This window comes from Salmo salar, chromosome ssa10 (genome assembly GCF_905237065.1).
Source record: "Salmo salar chromosome ssa10, Ssal_v3.1, whole genome shotgun sequence".
In the NCBI taxonomy this organism is placed as follows: domain Eukaryota; kingdom Metazoa; phylum Chordata; class Actinopteri; order Salmoniformes; family Salmonidae; genus Salmo; species Salmo salar.
The window spans coordinates 36,606,265-36,632,229 of NC_059451.1; the positions used below are offsets into that span (position 1 = coordinate 36,606,265).

Below are 25,965 nucleotides of genomic sequence, written 5' to 3' on the forward strand. Positions count from 1 at the left end.
TGTAGATCTGTTGGGGCGGTATGCGAATTGGAGTGGGTCTAGGGTTTCCAGGATGATGGTGTTGATGTGAGCCATGACCAGCCTTTTAAAGCACTTCATGGCTACCGACGTGAGTGCTACGGGGTGGAAGTCATTTAGCAAGGTTACCTTCGCATTCTTGGGCAGGGGGACAATGGTGGTCTGCTTGAAACATTTAGGTATTACAGACTCGGTCAGGGAGAGGTTGAAAATGTCAGTGAAGACACTTGCCATTTGGTCCGCGCATGCTCTGAGTACACGCACTGGTAATCCTTGACCTGTTTAAAGGTTTTGCTCACATTGGCAGCGGAAAGCATGATCACACAGTCGTCCGGAATAGCTGTTGCTCTCGTGCATGCTTCAGTGTTGCTTTCCTCAAAGCGAGCATAAAAGGCATTTAGCTTGTCTGGTAGGCTCGCGTCACTGGGCAGCTCGCAGCTGGGTATCCCTTTGTAGTCCGTAATAGTTTGCAAGCCCTGCCACATCCGACGAGCATCAGAGCCAGTGTAGTAGGATTCAATCTCAGTCCTGGATTGACGCTTTCCCTGTTTGGTGGTTCGTCTGAGGACATAGCGGGATTATTTATAAGCGTCCAGATTAGTGTCCCACTCCTTGAAAGCAGCAGCTCTAGTCTTTAGCTCGGTGCGGATGTTGCCTGTAATCCATGGCTTCTGGTTGGGATATGACTGAGGTGGTATACTCCTCAATACCACCAGTGGTGGGTTTGGTGTCGAAATGAGAATGCATATGCAGAAAAGAACCCAATACCTACTGTAAAATATGGTGGTGGATCTTTGATATTATAGGTCTGTTTTGATCTCGAAAAGATAGACAGAGCAGAATGCCCCGTCCTCCTCTCTTCTTCTCTTCTCTCCTCCCCAAACCCCTCTTCTCTTCCCCTCTCCTCCCCAAACCCCTTCTTTCTTCCCATCTCATCCCCAAACCCCTCTTCTCTTCCCCTCTCCTCCCCAAATCCCTCTTCTCTTCCCCTCTCCTCCCCAAACCCCTCTTCTCTTCTTCTCCCCAAACCCCTCCTCTCTTTCCCTCTCCTCCCCAAACCCCTCTTCTCTAACCCTCTCCTCCCCAAATCCCTCTTCTCTTCCCCTCTCCTCCCCAAACCCCTCTTCTCTTCCCCTCTCCTCTCCTCCCCAAACCCCTCTTCTCTTCCTCTCCCCAAACCCCTCCTCTCTTTCCCTCTCCTCCCCAAACCCCTCTTCTCTAACCCTCTCCTCCCCAAACCCCTCTTCTCTTCCTCTCTCCTCCCCAACCCCCTCTTCTCTAACCCTCTCCTCCCCAAACCCCTGAGGCACTGCTGCTCATTGTTCGCATATCTCAGTTAGGCCAACAGGAGGCTGTCCCTTCTCCCTCACTGCCAGGTGGCTCACAGAGATACAAGGCCAGTAGAGCAGTCCCCCCTGTTCAAACAGCTGGCTATCTGTTCCCCTGCAGAACTACTTTCCTCAGAATTTTCTGCTCTGAAGAAATGCTCTGTGCTAAATGTGGCTTGTCAGGCTATGGGTGGAGTTATAGGCTATGGGTGCAGTTATAGGTAGCACTTTCTATCTTAGTAAGATATCCACCTGCACCACTAACTAGGCTCTAGAGATTTTGTGTGGACCCCAAATGGCACCCTATATGGCACCCTATTCCCTATATACTGTAGTGCACTACTTTTGGTTAAAATGAGTGCACTATATAGAGAATAGGGTGCCGTTTGGGATACATACTTAGAATGGAAGTCTAGGTGTTAGATGGCTGCTCTGTAACCTCTCACACTGGCCTCTCGCTGCCCTTGACCTGTGCATGCGTTGTTTAGCACAGCTGTAATGTAGTCCACTATGGACTTTATAGAAGTAGGACACCACAGCACAGCAACAGCTTCATAAATCTATCTTACACCACAGGTCATTCAGATGACACCCTGTACTCTACTGTACTGTGCAGCGCAACGCAGATGGCTTTCACTGTGTGGACATTTTGTACTGTATTTAACATAACTGCTGTGTTACAAAGGTGAAGTGCAGTGAATTATGTTTTCCTTTCTTTATGTGATAATGCATGTTTGCGGTGGACAATGCACTTACAGTATATCATAAAAAACGTATAAATATAGCATTTATTAATAGCCCACGGTCTAGTTCTGTGTCTGTACATAGTGGGATTACACAAATCCCTGGAGAAGTCTGCTATTGTCTCATCTGCACAATGCCAGTTAGGGGAGGAAGTGTTCTATATGTAGACCTGCTGCATTAGTAACCTGGGCTACGTCCCAAATGGCACCCTATTCCCTATATAGTGCACTACTTATGACCAGAGTCCAATGGCACTCTATTCCCTATGGGCCCTGTTCAAAAGTAGTGCACTAAATTGGGAATAGAGTGCCATTTGGTACTTAATCAGGATCTTGATGTGGCTCTGAAGAATCTGCCCAGCCACCGACCGTCCGCATGCCTTGAATTCCTGCAGGAGCTGCTTTTTCCTTTTTCCTTTTGATTCTGTTTTCCAACTCTGTGACTGATATCAACCGTTAGATCCTACCATACCAGATTTGACAATCCATGAATAAGTTATGTTTAATTGCATCCATCTCCCAGCATTGCGGAGTTGGTGGTTTGCAGCTTTGCAGTTTTTGATAAAAGTTCATTAGGGGTTGAATCTGGGTGGTGCAACAGAGTGTTGCAGAATCAGATACTGTGTTCAATTGGTGTTTTAGTGTATGTTTGGCCCAAATGGCACCCTATTGCCTATTTAGTGCACTACATTTAACCAGGGCCCATAGAGAATAGAGTGCCATAGGACTCTGGTCAAACGTAGTGCAGTATATAGGGAATAGGGTGCTATTTGAGACGTATCCACAGTAACTCCCAACTAACCACCAACACTAGCCCTCACATACCTTCTCCCTGAGATCTCATAACTTGAATGAATACTTCCTTGTACTCCCGGTGGAGTTTGAACCCGACACCAGGAAAACCCATCCTCCTCAGCTGCATCACTATGTGGTGAGCTTATGCATGTCAATGCTGGAGGAACATGCCAACTTACAGAAAAGCACAAGAATAAAGAGTAGGTTGACTTGGGCTGCTGCTAAGGAAGAAAAGCATCAGTGGTCAGTGTAATCTTGGTCCTAGAGTACTTCTTCTGCAAGGTTATTCAGAACATGTTTATAGGATCATTTGATGCGTATTTGGCACAGCAGTTAGACATATAAAACAAACCAACATCCACCCTGTCAGACCCACACATACAGTGAAGCTGTTAGACTCTCTCCTTGTCTCTGTACCTGTTTAGAGCAGGGTCTGGTCTCTCTCTCCTCATCTCTGTACCTGTTTAGAGCAGGGTCTGGTCTCTCTCTCCTCGTCTCTGTACCTGTTTAGAGCAGGGTCTGGTCTCTCTCCTTGTCTCTGTACCTGTTTAGAGCAGGGTCTGATATCTCTCTCCTCTTCTCTGTACCTGTTTAGAGCAGGGCCTGGTCTCTCTCCTTGTCTCTGTACCTGTTTAGAGCAGGGTCTGGTCTCTCTCCTTGTCTCTGTACCTGTTTAGAGCAGGGTCTGGTCTCTCTCCTTGTCTCTGTACCTGTTTAGAGCAGGGTCTGGTCTCTCTCCTTGTCTCTGTACCTGTTTAGAGCAGGGTCTGGTCTCTCTCTCCTTGTCTCTGTACCTGTTTAGAGCAGGGTCTGGTCTCTCTCCTCGTCTCTGTACCTGTTTAGAGCAGGGTCTGGTCTCTCTCCTTGTCTCTGTACCTGTTTAGAGCAGGGTCTGGTCTCTCTCCTTGTCTCTGTACCTGTTTAGAGCAGGGTCTGGTCTCTCCCTCCTCTTCTCTGTACCTGTTTAGAGCAGGGCCTGGTCTCTCCCTCCTCTTCTCTGTACCTGTTTAGAGCAGGGGCTGGTCTCTCTCCTTGTCTCTGTACCTGTTTAGAGCAGGGTCTGGTCTCTCTCTCCTTGTCTCTGTACCTGTTTAGAGCAGGGCCTGGTCTCTCCCTCCTCTTCTCTGTACCTGTTTAGAGCAGGGTCTGGTCTCTCTCTCCTTGTCTCTGTACCTGTTTAGAGCAGGGTCTGGTCTCTCTCTCCTTGTCTCTGTACCTGTTTAGAGCAGGGTCTGGTCTCTCCCTCCTCTTCTCTGTACCTGTTTAGAGCAGGGTCTGGTCTCTCTCCTTGTCTCTGTACCTGTTTAGAGCAGGGTCTGGTCTCTCTCTCCTTGTCTCTGTACCTGTTTAGAGCAGGGCCTGGTCTCTCCCCCCTCGTCTCTGTACCTGTTTAGAGCAGGGTCTGGTCTCTCCCCCCTCGTCTCTGTACCTGTTTAGAGCAGGGTCTGGTCTCGCTGACCGACTCAAACGTGTCCATTCTGCCTGTACAGTGGATGATTTGGCTGGACGTTGCCTTAGTTTGTGTTTGTGTGTGTGTGTGTTCACAGGGCTGCTGCCTGCTTCAGTAGCATTGCGAGGGAGAGACCGTTGAGGGGTTCTGCTTCCTGTCTGATAAGACTTGATCCCAGCTCAGCAAATACAGCTGGGGGGCACTGACTGACTGCATGGCTTCTGGCTCTTGACAGGAGTGTGTGTGTGTGTGCATTAGTGTGTACGTGCACATGTAAGTGTTTACTCTGCCTCCTGATTGCATTCAGTTTGAATTTGAGCGTTCTATACACAAACTATTTTCAACTAAAAAAGCACTGATTGGCATGTTGTGGAGCCAGATGCCATGTCATTGGGCCATGTGACAGGTGCAGCATTCTTTGGTTATAGACAGACTCACATTCCTGTTTAAACTGAATGCCATCAGAATAAGGAAAAAAGATAGCTTCTTTGCATGAATGGCATCAGGGAAGAATGTCATATGTTCTACAGCTAAGTCACCGGTGCAGGTTTCTGTCTGTCTGTCTGAGAGGGTAGAATATAGTCTGGTCCCTGGCAGCTGATCTGAGACAACCATACCAGACCATACCAGACAGGGCTTCAAGGCTTGTTTGTGTCACACTCCATTATCATTGGAATACTAATGCTAGCACCGTGCCTGTTATGCTGTCTAGTCTGGAGGAGACACTACTCTCACACACACACACAAATCAAATCAAAATGTACTGGTCACATGCGCCAAATACAACAGGTATACAAATACAACCTTATAGTGAAATGCTTACTTGCGAGCCCCTAACCAACAATGCAGTTAAAAAAAATATGGATAAGAATAAGAGATAAAAGTAACAAGTAGTTAAAGAGCAGCAGTAAAATAACAGTAGCGAGACTATATTAGAGGTCGACCGATTATGATTTTTCAACGCCGTTACCGATTATTGGAGGACCAAAAAAAGCCGATACCGATTAATCGGCCAATTTTTTTATTTATTTATTTGTAATAATGACAATTACAACAATACTGAATGAACACTTATTTTAACTTAATATAATACATCAATAAAATCAATTTAGCCTCAAATAAATAATGAAACATGTTCAATTTGGTTTAAATAATGCAAAAACTAAGTTTTGGAGAAGAAAGTAAAAGTGCAATAAGTGCCATGTAAAAAAGCTAACATTTAAGTTCCTTGCTCAGAACATGAGAACATATGAAAGCTGGTGGTTCCTTTTAACATGAGTCTTCAATATTCCCAGGTAAGAAGTTTTAGGTTGTAGTTATTCTAGGAATTATAGGACTATTTCTCTCTATACGATTTGTATTTCATATACCTTTGACTATTGGATGTTCTTATAGGCACTTTAGTATTGCCAGTGTAACAGTATAGCTTCCGTTCCTCTCCTCGCTCCTACCTGCGCTCGAACCAGGAACACATCGACTACAGCCACCCTCGAATCAGCGTTACCCATGCAGAGCAAGGGGAACAACTACTCCAAGTCTCAGAGCGAGTGACGTTTGAAACGCTATTAGCGCGCACCCCGCTAACAAGCTAGCCATTTCACATCGGTTACACCAGCCTAATCTCGGGAGTTGATAGGCTTAAAGTCATAAACAGCACAATGCTTGAAGCATTGCGAAGAGCTGCTGGCAAACGCACGAAAGTGCTGTTTGAATGAATGCTTACGAGCCTGCTGGTGCCTACCATCGCTCAGTCAGACTGCTCTATCAAATCATAGACTTAATTATAACATAATAACACACAGAAATACGAGCCTTTGGTCATTAAAATGGTCGAATCCGGAAACTAATTTCGAAAACAAAACATTTATTCTTTCAGTGAAATACGGAAACGTTCCGTATTTTATCTAACGGGTGGCATCCCTAAGTCTAAATATTGCTGTTACATTGTACAACCTTCAATGTTATGTCATAATTAATTACGGCCTTTGTTAGGAATAAATGGACTTCACACAGTTCGCAATGAGCCAGGCGGCCCAAACTGCTGCGTATACCCTGACTGCTTGCACGGAACGCAAGAGAAGTGACACAATTTCCCTAGTTAAAAGAAATTCATGTTAGCAGGCAATATTAACTAAATATGCTGGTTTAAAAATATATACTTGTGTATTGATTTTAAAGAAAGGCATTGATGTTTATGGTTAGGTACATTGGTGCAACGACAGTGCTTTTTTCGCAAATGCGCTTGTTAAATCATCACCCGTTTGTCGAAGTAGGCTGTGATTCAATGACAAATTAACAGGCACCGCATCGATTATATGTAACGCAGGACACGCTAGATAAACTAGTAATATCATCAACCATGTGTAGTTAACTAGTGATTATGTTAAGATTGATTGTTTTTTATAAGATAACTTTAAGGCTAGCTAGCAACTTACCTTGGCTTCTTGCTGCCCTCGCGTAACAGGTAGTCAGCCCGCCACGCAGGCTCCTCGTGGAGTGCAATGTAAGACAGGTGGTTAGAGCATTGGACGTGTAACCGGAAGGTTGCAAAAACGAATCCCCGAGCTGACAAGGTAAAAATCTGTCGTTCTGCCCCTGAACAAGGCAGTTAACCCACCGTTCCTAGGCCGTCATTGAAAATAAGAATGTGTTCTTAACTGACTTGCCTAGTTAAATAAAGGTGTAAAAAAAAAAATCGGTGTCCAAAAATAACGATTACCGATTGTTATGAAAACTTGAAATCGGCCCTAAATAATCGGCCATTCCGATTAATCGGTCGACTTCTAGACTATATACAGGGGGGTACCAGTACAAAGTCAATGTGCGGGGGCACCGGTTAGTTGAGGTAATATGTACATGTAGGTAGAGTTATTAAAGTGACTATGCATAGATGATAACAACAGAGAGTAGCAGCGGTGTAAAAGATGGGGAGGGGGAGGGTGGGGCAATGCAAATATTCTGGGTAGCCATTTGATTAGGTGTTCAGGAGTCTTATGGCTTGGGGGTAGAAGCTGTTTAGAAGCCTCTTGGACCTAGCCTTGGCACTCTGGTACCGCTTGCCGTGCGGTAGCAGAGAGAACAGTCTTTGACTAGGGTGGCTGGAGTCTTTGATCATTTTTAGGGCCTTCCTGGCCCCAGTGATGTACTGGGCCATTCACACTACCCTCTGTAGTGCCTTGCTTCAGGAGGCTGAGCAGTTGCCATACCAGGCAGTGATGCAACCAGTCAGGATGCTCTCGATGGTGCAGCTGTAGAACCTTTTGAGGATCTGAGGACCCATGACATATCTTTTCAGTCTCCTAAGGGGGAATAGGTTTTGTCGTGCCCTCTTCACGACTGTCTTGGTGTGCTTGGACCATGTTAGTTTGTTGGTGATGTGGACACCAAGGAACTTAAAGCTCTCAGTGTGCTCCACTACAGCCCAGTCGATGAGAATGGGGGCTGCGCGGTCCTCTTTTTCCTGTAGTCCACACCTTTGTCTCACACGTCACTGTGAGCCATTAAAGTCCATGTCATGTGCGATGGGTGGATGCGACATGCTGGTTCCACTGCCATGGCTGGGCCTGGAGAGTCTCTGTCAGGTCTTAGCTGGTGTGAGTGCTGTCTAGTGCCTACAGGTTCTAGACCAGGTGAAAGCTTCAGGCACTGCATTGGCTCAGGCTACAGGTTCTTTGATTATTGGAATGTTCCTGTCTGTCATTGCCTGTTGTGTGGCTTTTTAGTGAGGTATCTCAACCTAGATTGAAAATATAACTCTATTTTAAAATCTCTAATAGTTAAACCAAGACCGAGACAGCCGTGGCCAGGTCGCAGTTGCAAATGAGAACTTGTTCTCAACTAGCCTACCTGGTTAAATAAAGGTGAAATAATAATAAAAAAAAACAGTAGGCTACTTTGTCTGGGTAGGATGGATCGATTGATATCTTGGTAGGTCAGGCCATCCTCCTAGCCCACTGATGCATGCACAACTGGCAGTAAAAGTAGGGCAAAGTAGGGGGAGAGGGAGGGACCTCTCAGTCTCATTCCTGGAGGGGGGCTATTCTCTGTTCTCCTCGTTCCCCTGGGGGTTGTTATCAGTGTAATGCAGCCCCATCACAACCTGTTAACAACTCCCCTGTGGTAATACGCTCCATTAGGCACTGGCTCAAAGCTAGAGCCTTCGAACCAATACTGTTCGTACTATGGGGAAAATCCTTACCCACTGGGCACAGACGTCAGGTCAACATCTAGATTTTATTTACATTTGGTTGAGTTTTCAAGTAACGTGACTTCAACGTGAAATCAACCAAAAATATCACCATGTTTTAGGTAAAACGTTGGGTGAAAAAAAATGTGTTGATTGGATTTGGGGAAAAAAAAAAAATCTGTTTTCAGCGTTGATTCAACGTCATCACATTGCTTTTTTTGGTTGAAATTATGTGGAAACATTATTGTTTTTGCCCAGTGGCTACTATTGAGGGCCTGGTTTCCCAAAAGCATAATGATGAACTTAGCCTTAAGATACATTTGGGAAACCGGCTCCTGGTCAGTCATGCATTGATGTCAGATAGTGAAAATTTGAAGTTAGGATTTTCCCCTTATGAGAGTAGCTATTGACTTGCAGTAATGCTTTAGGCAACCAAAGTGGGAATGTTTGTCATTGTGTTTTTCGGCCAGGCTTCTGGCCAGAGACAAATTGCTATAGCTACTTCCTGAAGTGAATTGAAATCATGTGAATCAAGGACGCATACCTGGCTCTCAGCCAGTTACACATAATGGCAATGTGAGAGAGACTGACTCTTACCCCAGTCGACTGACTCCTACCCCGAGACCAAGTCAAGACCGAGAACAGGAGGGGGTGAGGGGTTCGAGACCAAGTCAAGACCGAGAACGGGAGGGGGTGAGGGGTACGAGACCAAGTCAAGACCGAGAACGGGAGGGGGTGAGGGGTTCGAGACCAAGTCAAGACCGAGAACGGGAGGGGGTGAGGGGTACGAGACCAAGTCAAGACCGAGAACGGGAGGGGGTGAGGGGTTCGAGACCAAGTCAAGACCGAGAACGGGAGGGGGTGAGGGGTCCGAGACCAAGTCAAGACCGAGAACGGGAGGGGGTGAGGGGTACGAGACCAAGTCAAGACCAAGAACGGGAGGGGGTGAGGGGTAGGAGACCAAGTCAAGACCGAGAACGGGAGGGGGTGAGGGGTCCGAGACCAAGTCAAGACCGAGAACGGGAGGGGGTGAGGGGTTCGAGACCAAGTCAAGACCGAGAACGGGAGGGGGTGAGGGGTTCGAGACCAAGTCAAGACCGAGAACAGGAGGGGGTGAGGGGTCCGAGACCAAGTCAAGACCATTATTGTACTTGTGTCAAATTGCCACCATAATAAAAGTTCAAAATGTCCAGTATTTCTGTGTTCAAATTTCAGAAGAACATAGACATTCATAATGGTGAAAATATGCATGATGAGGGCGAATAGAGCCAGTCTACAAATGATCACTAACCTGAACAGGTCTATAATAGATACAAATAGAAAATATGTTCCAACTTCCCCTGGTCTCCCCTTACTAATAGTGCTCAACTTTCAAACAATTTCCATCACTCTTCCCTACCAGCGAATCAAGGAAATTCTGACCAGCACGACAAAGTAACGAAGGGACAGTAATGTTACGAGTAATGTAGGAAGTCCAGGTTTCTATAGGCGATAAGATATTACTTAGTCATGAAAGGAGTGTGGATATAGCAAACGCGGTTTTATGCGCTGACTGAATGGGAGCTGATAATTCCACGTTTTTATACTCCGCTGGTCTCGGAAAGAAATTACAAGTCCTCATTGTCCAAGACCGAGTAAAATGGAGTAAATTGGATCCAACACGACACAAGACCAAGACACTCAATATGTGGTCTTGAGACCGGACTCGAGTACCACAACACTGTCCTACCGTACAAAAGAAAATGTCATTTCTTACTTCCCCGCAATCTCTATCTGTCTCCAACACGAGGCACTGCATGCTTTTTTCTCTCATATAGCCTTTCCTATGATCTTGTGCACATACAGCTGTAGGAGACTGGGTCAAATTAGGATCCTACAGCTGTAGAGGGCACTAGTTTTAGAATCTTTCTCTGTCTCTGTCTCTGTCTGTCTTTCTCTCTCTCTTGCCCTCTACTTGTAACCTGACACTCTCTCTACTTGTAACCTGACACTCTCCGTCTCACTGGGAGAAAAGGGATATTGACCCACCCCGTTCAGTTTGAGGAACTGTTTTGTTTTCAGTTTGCTGGAGTCATGCGATGATTTCCAAGAAACTAAATGAAAAATGCTTGTCCATGATCCATGTGACATTGAAGTCAACGACAAGGTTCAGACTGATCTGCACAGCAAAACATCATCATACAGTGCATTCGGAAAGTATTCAGACCCCTTAGCTTTTTCCACATTTTGTTACGTTACAGCTTTATTCTAAAATGGATGACGTTGTTTTCATCAATCTACACACAATACCCCACAATGACAAAGCAAAAACAGGTTTTTAGAAAAAGTTTAGCAAATTTATAAAACATTTAAAACTGAAATATCACATTTACATAAGTATTCAGACCCTTTACTGAGTACTTTGTTGAAGCACCTTTGGCAGCGATTACAGCCTTAATTCTTCTTGGGTATGACGCTACAAGCTTGGCAACACCTGTATTTGGGGAGTTTCTCTGATTCTTCTCTGCAGATCCTCTCAAGCTCTGATAGGTTGGATGGGGAGTGTTGCTGCACAGCTATTTTCAGGTCTCTCCAGAGAGATGATCGATCAGGTTCAAGTCCGTGCTCTGGCTGGGCCACTCAAGGACATTCAGAGACTTGCCCCGAAGCCACTTCTGCGTCGCCTTGGCAGTGTACTTAGGGTTGTTGTCCTGTTGGAAGGTGAACCTTTGACCCAGTCTGAGGTTCTGAGCGCTCTGGAGCAGGTTTTCATCAAGAATTTCTATGTACTTTGCTCCATCTATCTTTCCCTTAATCCTGACTAGTCTCACTAGTTTCGCATTGTCATTATGGGGTATTGTGTGTAGATTGATGAGATTTTTTATTTATTTTAATACATTTTAGAATAAAGCTGTAACGTAACAAAATGTGGAAAAAGTGAATGGGTCTGAATACTTTCCGAATGCACTGTATAATAGGCCTGATTTCTAACTTGAGATCTGTGCACATATCTAGTTTTTGCACAAATCATCCATTGACATCAATACATGATTTAGGTGATCATCAGAGTTAAGTGCACACATCTATGTACGTATACAGATCTTCAGATAGTCCCGAAGACCACAGAATGTTGAAAGATGACCATCTGTAAATTAGCAACATATTTAGCAGCTTCATATGAATGGTGTCATTGAATGTACAGTATATGGAATAGGAAGGCAGGCAGTTTTCCTATACAGCTCTTTATTCTGTATGTGAGCATCTTGTCCACACTGACTCTCACATACAGTATTCCAGGTTTAGCACGGTGCACAGAAATAGCTGTATAAAATAACTGTAAATAGTCTGTATTTTTTGTCTCTTTTATTCATGACTATTTTGTTTTTCCCATGTTGCTTAACTGAATATCAATGAGTATCATAATACACTGTGTACAAAACATTAGGAACACCTGCTCTTTCCATGACATAGACTGACCAGGTGAATCCAGGTGAAGCTATGATCCCTTATTGATGTCACTGTTTAAATCCACTTCAATCAGTGTAGATGAAGAGGAGGAGACAGGTTAAAGAAGGACTTTTAAGCCTTGAGACAATTGAGACATGGATTGTGTATGTGTGCCATTCAGAGGGTCAACGGGCAAGACAAAAGATTGAAGTGCCTTTGAACGGGGTATGGTAGAAGGTGCCATGCGCACTGGTTTGAGTGTGTCAAGAACTGCAAACATGCTGGGTTTTTCACACTCAAATGTTTCCTGTGTGTATCAAGAATGTTCCACAACCCAAAGGACATCCAGCCAACTTGACACAACTGTGGGAAGCATTGGAGTCAACATGGGCCAGCGCCCTTGTGGAACGCGTTCGACACCATGTAGAGACCATGCCCCAACTAATTGAGGCTGTTCTGAGGGCAAACGGTGTGCAACTCAATATTAGGAAGGTGTTCCTAATGTTTTGTACACTCCATGTACTGTGCATATGTTTGAGTGCATGCACTGCAGTGTAAATAGCATCAAACTTTGTCCTTTGTGTGAATGTTTGTGTGAGTTGTAAGCAGGGCTAGAGGTGAGTGCCGTGAGTAATTCTGCAGTATTTTAGGGTGCAGTCAGTCAGGTGGCTTCCAAGAAGAGAGAAGTCATGCTGGCCTGTTATGAGAACAACAGTTCCTTCCTCTTACCCTCCCAACAGAGAGGGGGGGGCAGAAAGAGAGAGGGGAGGGATAGAGAAGGTAAGGAGAGAGAGAGAGAGAGAGAGAGAGAGAGATGGAGGGTGGGGGAGAGGTATATAGAGAGAGAGGGGGGACAGAGAGACAGACGGAGAGAAAGAGAGCGAGCGTCCATCCTCTGCTCTAAAGTCCACTCTGGGGGAGGAGGATGGGTGGCATTCCAGTCAGTGAGGTCAGCCTGTTTTGTTATTCTCTACCCCTCCCTCCCCTTTTTACTTCTGTCTTCTGTTAGCAGTGATATAGAATCAGTCAGGTGGTAGGCCTAGTGAGAATCTCTCTTTCCACAGTGGCATGATAGGGAATGGTATCATGCATCCCCACCAACCCCCATCCTTTCCCCAGAGTGCTACTGATGATGCCATGATTAGATCATCCTCATTCTCATTCCAGACTTTTCACATTCCCTCCAAATAAGGAAAGAATGTTCCAGTGCCAACTGTTTTAAAGTCTTAACTAGGGTCTACCACACTAATATTTACTTCCTCATTCAGGTGTAGCCTGTAAAAGAAAATATACTTTAGGACCAGAAAATATGTTATTCCTATGCCTGGAGTAGCTGTGCAATTAGTGCATACTGTGCACTGTCTGTTGTGTTGTAGCCTGACCACCAGAGACTTTGTGAGCTGCACATTTGACCTGTGTCCCAGTGTGGAATCAGATCTGAAGTATTATACAGTGCATTCGGGAAAGTATTCAGACCCCTTGACTTTTTCCACATTTTGTTACGTTACAGCCGTATTCTAAAATGTATTCGATAGTTTTTTACCCTCATCAATCTACACACAATAGCGCATTATGACAAAGCAAAAACAGGTTTTTAGAAATTTTTGCAAATGTATTAAAAATAAAAAACTATCACATTTACATAAGTATTCAGACCCTTTACTCAGTACATTGTTGAAGCACCTTTGGCAGCGATTACAGCCTTGATTCTTCTTGGGTATGACGCTACAGGTTTGGCACACCTATATTTGGGGAGTTTCTCTGATTCTTCTCTGCAGATCCTCTCAAGCTCTGACAGGTTGGATGTGGAGCATCGCTGCACAGCTATTTTCAGTTATCTCCAGAGATGTTAGATCAGGTTCAAATCCGGGATCTGGCTGGGCCACTCAACGACATTCAGAGACTTGTCTCGAAGCCTTGGCTGTGTTGTTAGAGTCGGAAGGTAAACCCTCGCCCCAGTCTGAGGTCTTGAGCACTGTGGAGCAGGTTTTCATCAAGGATCTCTCTGTACTTTGCTCTGTTCATCTTTCCCTTGATCCTGACTAGTCTCCCTGTCCCTGCCACTGACAAACATCCCCACAGTATGATGCTGCCACCACCATGCTTCACCATAGAAGATGGTGCCAGGTTTCCTCCAGAAGTGACACTTGGTATTCAGGACAAATAATTCAATCTTGGTTTCATCAGACCAGATAATCTTGTTTCTTATGGTCTGAATCCTTTAGGTGCCTTTTCGCAAACTCCAAGCGGGCTGTCATGTGCCTTTTTACTGAGGAGTGGCTTCTGTCTGGCCACTCTACCATAAAGGCCTGATTGGTGGAGTGCTGCAGAGATGGTTGTCCTTCTGGAAGGTTCTCCCATCTCCATAGAGGAACTCTGGAGTTTTGTCAGAGTGACCATTGGGTTCTTGTTCACCTCCCTGACCAAGGCCCTTCTCCCCCGGTTGCTCAGTTTGGCCAGCTCTAGGAAGAGTCTTGTTGGTTCCAAACTTCTTCCATTTAAGAATGATGAGGCCACTGTGTTCTTGGGGACCTTCAATGCTGCAGACATTTTTTGGTACCCTTCATCAGATCTGTGCCATGACACAATCCTGTCTCGGAGCTCTGCGGAAAATTCCTTTGACCTCATGGCTTGGTTTTTGCTCTGACATGCACTGTCAACTGTGGGACCTTATATAGACAGGTGTGTGCCTTTCCAAATCATTTCCAATCAGTTGAATTTACCACAGGTGGACTCCAATCAAGTTGTAGAAACATCTCAAGGATGATTAATGAAAACAAGTTGCACCTGTGCATTAGTGCATGCTCATCTGCCACGCTGATCCTCAATACGGGGGCGCCTCAGCGGTGCGTGCTCAGTTCCTTCCTGTACTCCCTGTTCACCCATGACTGCATGGCCAAGCACGACTCCAACACCATCATTAAGTTTGGAGACGACACAACAGTGGTAGGCCTGATCACAAACAACGATGAGACAGCCGATAGGGAGGAGGTCAGAGACCTGGCAGTGTTGTGCCAGGATAACAACCTCTCCCTCAACGTGATCAAGACAAAGGAGATGATTGTGGACTACAGGAAAAGAAGGACCAAGCACACCCCCATTCTCATCGACAGGGCTGTAGTGGAGCAGGTTGAGAGCCTCAAGTTCCTTGGTGTGCACATCACCAATGAACTATCATGGTCCAAACACCCCAATACCGTTGTGAAGAGGGCACGGCAACACCTATTCCCCCTCACAAGACTGAAAAGATTTAGCATGGGTCCTCAGATCCTCAAAAAGTTATACAGCTGCACCATCGAGAACATCCTGAATGGTTGCATCACTGCCTGTTATGGCAACTGCTCGGCCTCCGGAAGCACGGCACTACAGAGGGTAGTGCGTATGGCCCAGTACATCACTGCCATCCAGGACCTCTATACCAGGCGGTGTCAGAGGAAGGCCCTTAAAATTTCCAAAGAGTCCAGCCACCCTAGTCATAGACTGTACTCTCTGCTACCGCACGGCAAGCGGTACCGGAGCGCCAAGTCTTGGTCCAAAAGGCTTCTTAACAGCTTCTACCCTCAAGCCATAAGTCATAAGTCTCCCAATCAACTCGGGGCTCTATGCATTCTCTGGAAAATAATGCCACTCCTTGGAAGTTCATTATTTTCCATAGAACGCATAGCACCTCGTTGATTGTCTCTTACATATCTTTGAACAGGTTCTTCTTGAACTTGTACATGGACTCTAGCTTTGCATATAATCACTTTAATGAGTTTGGGTTTTCTCTAAACTATTAATTGCATGTGCGTCATCAAATCTGCATGATTCATCTTGTTGGTGCACTGTGCTTCTGTTTGTTTCACTGTTTCACCCTTACAGAAGGTCCTTTAAAACATACTTTACTGTTTCACTGTTTCACCCTTACAGAAGGTCCTTTAAAACATACTTTACTGTTTCACTGTTTCAACCTTACAGAAGGTCCTTTAAAACATACTTTACTGTTTCACTGTTTCACCCTTACAGAAGGTCCTTTAAAACATACTTTACTGTTTCACTGTTTCAACCTTACAGAAGGTCCTTTAAAACATTCTTTACTGTTTCACCCTTACAAAAGGTCCTTTAAAACATACTTTACTGTTTCACTGTTTCACCCTTACAAAAGGTCCTTTAAAACATACTTTACTGTTTCACTCTCTTTACAAATGTCTTTTCTCTTGTGCCATATACTATCATAAAAAGTAGCATCATATAAGACAATGTTCTTGTGCTAACAATTTACAGTAACTTTACGTTTTATTTTTACAACTAAATGAGTTACGGCCCAGTTAGTACTGTATATAGTCATGTTGATCGGACGTTCAGCGTTTGACAGATAACAGAAAGAACACTGAGTATGCATGTTATATGATAGATAAGAGACTGAAAACAATGTGTGTGTGTGTAGTTGTCATCCTCAGAATGCCCATATTCCATTCCAATAGGACAAATGATGTGTCATCAACAATGGCCCCACCTCAGCCTGCTGGCAGTGGATGTATGCCAATTGGCACCCTATTCCCTATATTGTGCACTACTTCTGACCAGAGCCCTAAGGGCTCTGTAGTACACTACATAGGGAATATGGTATCATTTGGGATGCTGTCAGTGTCTCATCTCTGCAGTTTCATGCTCTTAGTCCTCTCCATTAGTACAATACAAACAGGGACTTAAGGTGTTTTTGTGTTTTGTTTGCTTTTGAGACTCAAACCCCTTCCGTCCATAGGCAACGTGACATACACCTTACCTCCACCTCTTTTGTTGTTGTCATTTGCAACGTAGATGTCAGTCATTCTTAATCAAATACTCTGAAGGTACACAGGCCCCTGGGCTATTTGGCTGAGAATTGCTAGTTTTGTAGTAGCCTATCATTTGAATTGCATAATGATGTTCTACTAGAAGGAAGTCCTTGTCTGTTTCCCAAATGGCATCCTATTCCCTATATGGTGCACTACTTTTGACCAAGGCGCATAGGGCTCTGGAATGGAATCGTTAATAGGGCTTAAATCCTAAATGCAACAGGAAGGACATGCATTATAAAGAAGCATCATCTTTTTACAAGTCACCCACCCTGTATTCCCCTCATGCATGTTCCCTGGAAGTATTGATTTACACTGCATGTCCTCTTGTTCCAGCTCTGGCAGTCAGGAATGTCTTGTGGTAAATAGAGGAAAGGTGACACTCCTCTCTGCCAGCTACCTTGAAGGGATTACACACATCAGATGAACTTTGAACATGATGTACACAATTGTTTTGCCACAGAATGAAACAGCACAGCAGGAAATGGAAGGAGCATTAGATACTTAGTGTATCTGTTAGTGGAACCACCTCATTCTGATGAGACTTATACTTTGGAATATTGTTCTTTCATAAGACATGTACAGTACATCCAGAAAGTATTCAGACCCCTTGACATTTTGTTACGTTACAGCCTTATTCTAAAGTGGATGAAATCGTTTTTTTCCCTCATCAATCTACACACAATACCCCATAATGACGAAGCAAAAACAGGTTTTTAGAAATGCTTGCACATTTATATGTGCAAGCAGAGATGTTCGATTCGGGTTCAAGTCAGAGGAAGGCCCCAAAAATTGTCAGAGACTCCAGTCACCCAAGTTATAGACAGTTTTTTCTGCTACCGCACGGCAAGCGGTACCGGAGCGCCAAGTCTAGGACCAAAACGCTCCTTAACAACTTCTACCCCGAAGCCATAAGACTGCTAAACAATTAATCAAATGCCCACCAGACTATTTACATTGTCATCCCCCCTCTCTCTGTTTGTTTTGCACACTGCTGCTACTTGCTGTTTATTATCTATGCATAATCACTTTCAAGTTCCTTGGTGTCCACATCAGGCCCCCATTAACATCGACGGGGCTGTAGTGGAGCGGGTCGAGAGTTTCAAGTTCCTTGGTGTCCACATCACCAACAAACTATCATGGTCCAAACACACCAAGACAGTCGTGAAGAGGGCACGACAACACCTATTCTCCCTCGGGAGACTGAAAAGATTTGGTATGGGTCCCCATATCCTCAAAAAGTTATACAGCTGCACCATCAAAAGCATCCTGACTGGTTGCATCACCGCCTGGTATGGCAACTGCTCGGCATCCGACTGTACACTACAGAGGGTAGTGCTCCGGCCCAGTACATCACTGGGGCCAAGCTTCCTGACATCCAGGACCTATATACTAGGCGTGTCAGAGGAAGGCACTAAAAATTGTCAAAGACTCCAGTCACCCAAGTCATAGACTGTGCTCTCTGCTACTGCACGGCAAGCGGTACTGGAGTGTCAAGACTAGGTCCAAAAGACTCCTTAACAGCTTCTACCCCCAAGCCATAAGACTGCTGAACAATTAATCAAATGGCCACCCGGACAATTTACATTGACCCCCACTTTTGTTTTTACACTGCTGCTACTCGCTGTTTATTATCTATGCATAGTCACTTTACCCCTACCTCCATGTACAAACCTGTACCCCCGTACATTGACTCTGTACCGGTACCCCCTGTTCTTTTATTTTGTTACTTTTTATCATTTTTTACTTCTTTGTTTATTTGGGAAATATTTTCTTAACTCTTTCTTGAACTGCACTGTTGGTTAAGGGCTTGTAAGTAAGCGTTTCATGGTAAGGTCTAAACTTGTTGTATTTGGCGGATGTGACAAATAAAGTTTCATTTGATTTGAAGTCCGGGCCCTGGCTGGGCCACTCAAGGATATTCAGAGACTTGTCCCGAAGCCACTCCTGTGTTGTCTTGGCTGTTTGCTTAGGGTCGTTGTCCTGTTGGAAGGTGAACCTTCGCCCCAGTCTGAGGTCCTGAGGGACCTTATATAGACAGGTGTGTGCCTTTCCAAATCATGTCCAATCAATTGAATTTACCACAGGTGGACTCGAAGTTGTAGAAACATGTCAAGGATGATCAATGGAAACAGGATGCACCTGAGCTCAATTTCATGTCTCATAGCAAAGGGTCTGAATACTTATGTAAATAAAGTATTTCAGTTTTTGTCTAAAAACCTGTTTTTGCATTGTCATTATGGGGTAGTGTGTGTTGATTGAGGAGGATTTTCTATTGTTGATTTAATCCATTTTAGAATTCGGCTGTAAAGTAACCAAATGTGGAAACAGTCAAGGGGTCTGAATACTTTCTGAATGCTCTGTATGTGCATGGTGGTCTTGTCTCAGTTAGCATTCAAACTGGTGAGAATGTCCTGTCTGCTCTGCTTTAGATATGAACTCAACAGTACTTCCTTTTACACAAGAACTGAAAGTTATATTTTGTCATAATACTGACAGAATTGTGTAGTTCAGCAAAATAGTCCAATCAAGCTATTAAGAAATAGGTCATATTTATTGCCAGCTGTACTGCAAAAGCTGGGGGGTTGCATTTATGTGTAGTAGGGTAAGATATGTTCACCATTATAGCATTGAGGACTGTGAATTAAGTAACTCTCTGGTGCAGCCAACGTGAGAGAAGCAGCACAAGGTAGTCGTATAACAATGAGGGGTTGTGGGCTAGCTGGATTCCTATCCAGTGAGCTACTACTGCAGTTGGGGCCTCTGATCTGTCTAGACACAGGCGAGTCATTGGCTGTCGGTCGTTGAGATCCAACTACTCTAATTCTACTCTGAAATACAGAACTGCTCCAGGCAACAGGAAGTTGGTTTTGTGTGCGTGCGTGTGTGTGTGTGCGTGCGTGCGTGCGTGTGTGTGTGCGTGCGCGTGTGTGTGTGTGTGCATGCGTGTGTGTGTGCGTGTATGTGTGTGTGTGTGTGTGTGTGTGTGTGGAGGGGGTTCCTCAGCTCATTTCTCAATCCTCTGGGGGATTTAAGCATATGCGGTCAAACTGCTGTAACTTCAAGCTAGCTCTGTGTGCCGTGCGGTCACAGGGGTTTTTCTCAGCTCGGCAGTCCAGGTGGGTTTCACAGTCACCGGTATCAGACCAGTAGTAGACTAGAGGCCTCAGTCCTTTCAACCCTCTTACTCAACAGGAAACAGTGGCCTCCGCCTGGTCTGGTCTGGCAGTGTAGCACACAGTAAGTAGTTACAGTCACTCACTGCCCTGCTTAGGATGGATTTCCTGCTTTCCACTTAATGACCCACATTAGTTATATCACTGTAGGGAAAGGAATGAAACACCACCACCCAGAAGCAGCAGAATATTAGCCTGGTCCCATATCTGTTTGTGCTTTATAGCCAACTCCTATGGTCGTTGTATGACAGCACAAACAGCTCTGGAACCAGGCTAGCATCACCTCACTGTTTGAGTTGTCTTTCTGATTGAGATACTCACTTATCAAGTTGGAAGAGGTGATAACATCTCATCACACCTACCTCATAATAGAGATGTTACAGAGTTACAGGTTTTGTAAATAGTAAGCTGTCTGAGTGCTTATAGACATTTCGCAAAGTTACATGACTTGAGAAACAGGATACTAGTATTACCCTGGCTTTGAGAGCTTAAGAGGAGTTGGAAGATGATGAGAGCTGCACCGTGTTCTGTGTCAGTTTGGTGGCAGTTAGTGTGTCATTAATTGCAATAACTACCTGAACAAGAACAAACACAACGCTTCCTTTTGTTACTAACCACCTGAGTTCCTAGACACTGCCACACACAAAGATGAGCTCTCATCCCTTCCTCAGCCCTCCCCTCCTCATCTCTCTCCTCCTCAGCCCTCCCTTCCTCAGCCCTCCCCTTGTCAGTCCTCCCCTTAACAGCCCTCCCCTCCTCAGCCCTCCCCTCCTCAGCCCTCCCCTTGTCAGCCCTCCCTCCTCAGCCCTCCCCTTGTCAGTCCTCCCCTTAACAGCCCTCCCTTCCTCAGCCCTCCCTCCTCAGCCCTCCCCACCTCAGCTTTTCCCTCCTCAGCGCTCCTCAGCCCCCCCCCTCCTCAGCCCTCCCCACCTCAGCCCTCCCCACCTCAGCCCTCCTCAACACTGGCTCAACCCTCACACTTTTATCTTTCTAAAGCCGATGCCAGAACACATGATAGGGGCAGGTTAACAAAAGGATGAGAGACAGTCAAACGCTTCCCTGCAAATGGTGTCATTTGGCTGGGATGGATACAATAGATAAGGCATAGCACTGAGGCTTAGTGTTGAGATGTACCAGAGCAGACAGGGTTGACTAACAGTTCATGATCTGATCTGTAATGCTTAACCATGCCGAGAGGGTATCACTCGCTCTGCAAGCCAAGTAGCAGTCATACTCTCTGAGCTGAGCCTTTGTTTTCAGGTCATCCTGCATGACGACAGCTACAATGTTTACAGGTGTTTATGAATTGTAGCTGTTCGGAAAGTATGCCGAATGACGTTAAAGCAAGTAAGCAACATAGAGGGACACATGAAAATGAATGTCCCTCACCACCACCCTTACCAGCTTGTGAGCTTTTCAGTTGCTGGGTAGCAAAGAGAGAGAGAACCTGTTTAATTTGCTTAGCTGTCCTGATTGTTCTAAAGTAAGATAAAAGGCCTCTAATGGACCTGGAGAGAGTGTTGCGTGCGAGGCCCTTTTCGTTACGCTGCTTCAAAGTAAATGGACTGCATGCAACAGATTTAGTTTGCATGACACCCCTCCTCCCTGTTCCTCCGCCCTTTCTCCTACTCTGTGTGTTTGTGCACTGTGTATTAATAGAACCAGATGGTGGAGCGTTTCATTGATGTGGCATCTGGTCATACACACTGTGCCAGACAGATTCTCCCTTTGACTACTCTCCAGACAGACACTCTCTCCTTCTCTCTCTCACATGTCTCCCTGTTGCCTGCTGAAAGAATAGTGTGCATAGCTGATCTCATATTTACTACTAGGCTACAAATGACCCCAGTTTTGTGAAGACACTGATAATGATCGAATGAAAAACAAATATGTTGAATTAAGATAAAATATACAGTGTGCTTCCTGAAAGGAAATGATGCACATCAATGTCAATGTGTAAACACACCTGGGATCTTGACTTTTGCTCTTTTGCTTGTCATCCATCTATTGACTGGCTCACAGATGTATTATATGAAGAATAAATACACTTCAAAGCAAGACTTAATCCATGGATGTTGTTCACCTTCCCTCTCACTGCAGGGTGTACATGCGCTGGAAGCCATAGATGGAGTGTCGCTGTGTCTTAGGAAATCTTACATCAAAGACATCTTACTCACAAAGCTTTGATCACTTTCTGACTGATTGGCAATCTGTCTGTTGTGTTGTGTGGGACGACTCCGAATGTGTGACTCTTGGTGAGATACACTACAGAAACTGAAAGACAAGAGAACCTGATTGCCTTCACATGAAAGCCCAGGTGGGAAGGAAGAGACGGAGGAAAGGGTGAGAAAAGAGTCTGTGTGAGACATTATTGTTCTGGGTTTAACCTCAGCCGACCACCTAATTCGCTACTTCCCTTCACAGAGCTCTGTGGAAGAACATATATCCCCTGTATATAGCCTCGCTACTGTTATTTTATTGTTGCTCTTTAATTCTTTTTTATTTCTTTTTTACTTCAGTTTATTTTAGTAAATACTTTCTTAACACTTATTTTTCTTAAAACTGCATTGTTGGTGACTCAATGGCTAAGAACCCTTCTATCCGGTTGAGTAGATTGTAAATACAACACTTTGTTGTCTCCCTAACGGCACCCCACTATTCCCCACTATTCAGTCTGAACAACAAATAACTGCACAGTAAATCTGTCATCATCATTATCACTTAGAATCAATGTGGCACCTCTTACGGTCAATACTCAAACCTGCTTGACTGTCATTCCTGTTGCATTGCATCTACCATCATATCTTCCTCTAACCCTAGGAAGCTCTTTGCTACCTTCTCCTCCCTCCTGAATCCTCCTCCCCCCCCTCCCCCTCCTCCCTCTCTGCGGATGACTTCGTCAACCATTTTGAAAGAAGGTTGACGATATCCGATCCTCGTTTGCTAAGTCAAACGACACCGCTGGTCCTGCTCACACTGCCCTACCCTGTGCTTTGACCTCTTTCTCCCCTCTCTCTCCAGATGAAATCTCGCGTCTTGTGACGGCCGGCCGCCCAACAACCTGCCCACTTGACCCTATCCCCTCCTCTCTTCTCCAGACCATTTCCGGAGACCTTCTCCCCTACCTCACCTCGCTCATCAACTCATCCTTGACCGCTGGCTACGTCCCTTCCGTCTTCAAGAGAGCGAGAGTTGCACCCCTTCTGAAAAAAACCTACACTCGATCCCTCCGATGTCAACAACTACAGACCAGTATCCCTTCTTTCTTTTCTCTCCAAAACTCTTGAACGTGCCGTCCTTGGCCAGCTCTCCTGCTATCTCTCTCAGAATGACCTTCTTGATCCTAATCAGTCAGGTTTCAAGACTGGGCATTCAACTGAGACTGCTCTTCTCTGTGTCACGGAGGCTCTCCGCACTGCTAAAGCTAACTCTCTCTCCTCTGCTCTCATCCTTCTAGACCTATCTGCTGCCTTTGATACTGTGAACCATCAGATCCTCCTCTCCACCCTCTCCGAGTTGGGCATCTCCGGCACGGCCCACGCTTGGATTGCGTCCTACCTGACAGGTCGCTCCTACCAGGTGGCGTGGCGAGAATCTGTCTCCGCACCATGCGCTCTCACCACTGGTGTCCCCCAGGGCTCTGTTCTAGGCCCTCTCCTATTCTCGCTATACACCAAGTCACTTGGCTCTGTCATATCCTCACATGGTCTCTCCTATCATTGCTATGCAGACGACACACAATTAATCTTCTCCTTTCCCCCTTCTGATAACCAGGCGGCGAATCGCATCTCTGCATGTCTGTCAGACATATCAGTGTGGATGACGGATCACCACCTCAAGCTGAACCTCGGCAAGACGGAGCTGCTCTTCCTCCCGGGGAAGGACTGCCCGTTCCATGATCTCGCCATCACGGTTGACAACTCCCTTGTGTCCTCCTCCCAGAGTGCTAAGAACCTTGGCGTGATCCTGGACAACACCCTGTCGTTCTCCACTAACATCAAGGCGGTGACCCGATCCTGTAGGTTCATGCTCTACAACATTCGCAGAGTACGACCCTGCCTCACACAGGAAGCGGCGCAGGTCCTAATCCAGGCACTTGTCATCTCCCGTCTGGATTACTGCAACTCGCTGTTGGCTGGGCTCCCTGCCTGTGCCATTAAACCCCTACAACTCATCCAGAACGCCGCAGCCCGTCTGGTGTTCAACCTTCCCAAGTTCTCTCACGTCACCCCGCTCCTCCGCTCTCTCCACTGGCTTCCAGTTGATGCTCGCATCCGCTACAAGACCATGGTGATTGCCTACGGAGCTGTGAAGGGAACGGCACCTCCATACCTTCAGGCTCTGATCAGGCCCTACACCCAAACAAGGGCACTGCGTTCATCCACCTCTGGCCTGCTGGCCCCCCTACCTCTGAGGAAGCACAGTTCCCGCTCAGCCCAGTCAAAACTGTTCGCTGCTCTGGCACCCCAATGGTGGAACAAGCTCCCTCACGACGCCAGGACAGCGGAGTCAATCACCACCTTCCGGAGACACCTGAAACCCCACCTCTTTAAGGAATACCTAGGATAGGATAAAGTAATCCTTCTAACCCCCCCCTTAAAAGATATAGATGCACTATTGTAAAGTGGTTGTTCCACTGGATATCATAAGGTGAATGCACCAATTTGTAAGTCGCTCTGGATAAGAGCGTCTGCTAAATGACATAAATGTAAATGTAAATGTAATCTACAGTTGTTCAGAATTCTGAAATGTTATTGAAATGTCTGCAGATGTTTTCCTTTCACAGCACACAGCAAATTGGCCAGTGTTAACTAGTGTAGATCTTTCAGTTTCTAGTGTTGATTCAGTAGTTAAATGAACACTAAAGAGTTCAATTAACATTCAGTGGCATAAAATAACCCCACTGTTGGTGTTGATAACCAGAGTTGAAACAAAACCACACCCATCTTTATTATATTTCCCAGCATGCTCTATTGCAGGTTGATTATTGGAATTATTTGTTTCAATATGTATGTTTTTTATTACTCTTATGTTACTCCAATATAAACATACATTTTTCTAAACTAATCCAATCTGTTAGTAGTTGGACTTGCATCCGTTACTGAAATGGTTATTCCAGTTTAAATACTTTAGTTTAGATCTAGTATCATCTTAGTCTTCCCAACCCTGGCAGTCATTCTGAATCCAGGTTGCTGGTGATTTCTTTCTCAAAATGTTGGATATCCCCTCACTGGCTAGATTCCAATATGAGTTACACATCACTTTGCAAGCCAGCATACTGTGACTTGTAAGGCATGATGTGGCCTGTAAACCATGTGTTTCAAGCCACTGTATTAGGCTAAAACTAGGCCATCAAAATAAGACCTATATGCATTGTAATATGCATTGTATTGTCTTAAAGAATGTAACTTTAATTATTAATGAAAACATATTCACTTAGTATCTCAATTGGCAAAGGCCACAGGACTGAAAATGAATGAATGCAACCACCATGTCTGTCACTAGCAAACACACTCTTGGGTGGTACTGGTAACTAAAAAATGCACTCGAATGGTACCCTGGGAAATATGCAAACAAGGATCAATACTTTATTTGCATAAAATAAGGTGTTGAGTGTGTGTGGTTCTTCAAAGAACCATCCCATTTAAGGTTCTTCTGAGTGTACTATGTTTGTTTTTCTATGGGTGGTGCTTTTACACTAGATCAGAGAGCCTGTGTCTTTTCCCTGCACGGCTGACTAGCTCCCTGCTCTGTCTCCCAGTCCCAGATAGCATCAGGCTGTCTGAGATTAGCATCCATGAGGGTGCAGTTCAACTTTCTTTTTTTTTTTACTCCCGGACCCTATTTTTGATCCGTCCATTTTGCACATCACCCACTGTCAGTCCGGCAGCGTCAAGCATCTAGTCGCACTGATAACACGTCTTTATTGTTCCTGTGGGGCTCTAATGTCCCCCGAGCCTTGAGAGCTCATTGTACTATCATTGTAGTATCTGGTTTCAGACACATTTTTAGGCCCAGGCGTAAGG

The 25,965-nt window shown here is 45.3% G+C and overlaps 1 protein-coding gene across 5 annotated transcripts in view; it reads left to right on the top strand.

Moving 5' to 3' along the window:
• The window catches only part of LOC106560325 (guanine nucleotide-binding protein G(I)/G(S)/G(O) subunit gamma-12), a 58,395-nt gene that overhangs the window by 20,942 nt on the left and 11,488 nt on the right, over positions 1-25,965 (top strand). Inside the window, exon 1 of one of the 5 annotated variants that reach the window (XM_014123132.2) lies at positions 12,810-12,895. The exons of the other annotated variants lie outside the window; for them this stretch is intronic. The gene's annotated coding sequence lies outside the window, so the exon portion shown is untranslated. Of the gene's footprint in view, positions 1-12,809; positions 12,896-25,965 lie in introns of those variants that run through there. 5 annotated transcript variants of the gene reach the window in all.